The sequence below is a fragment of the Sapajus apella genome, unplaced genomic scaffold (assembly GCF_009761245.1).
Source record: "Sapajus apella isolate SASKATOON/1434 unplaced genomic scaffold, GSC_monkey_1.0 scaffold16, whole genome shotgun sequence".
NCBI lineage: Eukaryota > Metazoa > Chordata > Mammalia > Primates > Cebidae > Sapajus > Sapajus apella.
This window is the reverse complement of record NW_022436956.1, coordinates 11,113,932-11,115,985: the sequence shown is the minus strand read 5'-3', so window position 1 is coordinate 11,115,985 and position 2,054 is coordinate 11,113,932. Positions and strand designations below refer to the sequence as shown.

At 41.8% G+C, this 2,054-nt stretch overlaps 1 pseudogene; it reads left to right on the top strand.

The window, feature by feature from the left end:
- Window positions 1–544: 544 nt before the first annotated feature.
- LOC116556425 lies at window positions 545–1,148 on the top strand (annotated as a pseudogene).
- Window positions 1,149–2,054: the final 906 nt, after the last annotated feature.

Genomic DNA, 2,054 nt, shown 5'->3' with positions numbered 1-2,054 from the left:
AACTAGAAAATGGCTATGAAAATTCTATGTAAACTATAAATGTGCCCCATCTTTTTCCTCATGTTTTCTCTATTTCTGTTCCTTTCTTTTTTGTCTTTCTATGCCTTTCTTAGTCCTCGACACTTCTATTCTCTGTCATTTGCTCTTCTCTACCTGATGATAGTAAATGAAAATCTGTTCATACCAGTCAAGTTGCCAAGATCCAGTCTCACTCCCAGAGACCACACCTGTCCCTGGGGATATCTGCTGATCCTACAGTGACAACAAACACCATCCTTTCATTAATAGGATCTATGATTGCTGTTTCCTCATGAATCTACTGAAAGCAAGCAGTAAAATTTGGTCCCTTGGAGCATCACCTTGTTGCCGTTTTCCCTCTTTTCAGGATAGCATCTAATTTCTGTGGAGATAAAGAATTACACTTTGGTTACAGAGTTCATCCTGTTAGGCATCCCCCACACAGAGGGGCAGAAAATTGTCCGTTTTGTTTGTGATCATCTACCTCTGCACACTGCTAGGAAATCTGCTCATCCTCTTAGCTGTGATGTCTGATTCCCACCTCCACACACCTATGTATTTCTTTCTTTGTAATCTCTCTGCGCTGGACATTGGTTTCTCTTCTGTGAGCACTCCAAAGATGCTGGCCAACTTGCTGGTGAGAAGCCAAGTCATCTCCCTGGGAGGTTGTATGTGCCAGGTCGTTTTTTTACCATTTCCTAGGCAGTACTGAATGCCTGCTCTACACGGTAAAGGCCTACAATCGTTGTGCCGCCATCTGTTAACCACTGCGCTACACCATCAACATGAACCGCCAGCTGTATGTCCTGCTAGCAGCCGGCATCTGGTTTACTAGCTCCTTTCATGCGACAATTCTCACTACATTGACCTTCCAACTGCCATATTGTGACTCTAATGAAGTGGACTATTTCTTTTGTGACATCTTCCCTGTAGTCAGATTAGCATGTGATGACACCCTTATCGTTGAGACAGTGAGCTTCACCAACATTGGTCTTGTGCCCATGACCCGCTTCCTTCTCATCCTTGCCTCCTACATCCGCATCGTCACTGCAATCCTGAAGATGCACTCTGCCGAAGGGAGATGCAAGGCGGTGCCTTACCTCTCTCCTCCAACGCACTTTCTTGGATGAGTTTAATGGTGGAAAAATCTAAACACCAGCATCCAAATCTCCCTAACTCCATACTTTTATGTGAATACCATCTTATTTATCTTTGATATGTAATTATGAAAACTCAGTACAGTTTCATTTTTCCCCACTAACATTCTGCCGTTGTCATCTTCCCTGCAGGAGGGAATGCTGTTTCCCTCTAGACCACATGTCCTAGGTAGTATTTGGGATGGCATCCAACAAGTCCTAGAATTATGGAACTGGAAGAGATCAATGTGTCTTATTAAAATGAGACTCAGAGCATCCAAGGGTAAACACTGAAAGGAAAATCTCTAATTAGGCAGTGCTTTTTATTTTTTCAAAATGATCTCAAATTTGTTCCCATGTATCTCACATTCCCCATGCATCTCCATCACATTTTGATTGATGTTTCTCCCATTCCACAGGTACACACATAGGTTACTGCCATCAGGTAACAATCTGACCTGGTTTTGGCAAAACGTTTTTTTCTCCAGTTTCCTTTAGCATATCTGTGAAGGGCTGGGATTTTAGAAAATGATGTTAACAAATAAATAATAAGGGAAACAGAAAATAGAGAGACTGTATACATATAAAATCAGGCTGGCTTGTGAAGGCAGACATCATCCTCTCAGCAGTGACTGCTTTCCCATGAAAGCGCCTTCCTAGGGAGAAGAAAAATGACACCAGTTGAAGATGTAAAATGTGCTAAGAAACTTTGGCCTGATAAGTATTCAGGAAGGTACTGGGAGTAAGATGAGCTATCACTTTCTTCTTTTCACCTAGAATTGGCAACAAGGGGTAGGAGGAACGAGTTCCCAAGCATGAAGAGCAAATTGACTCCAACAAAAAGAAACACAAAAGACAGGAAAAGAAGTCATTAATTAATTAATTAATTAATTCAACAGG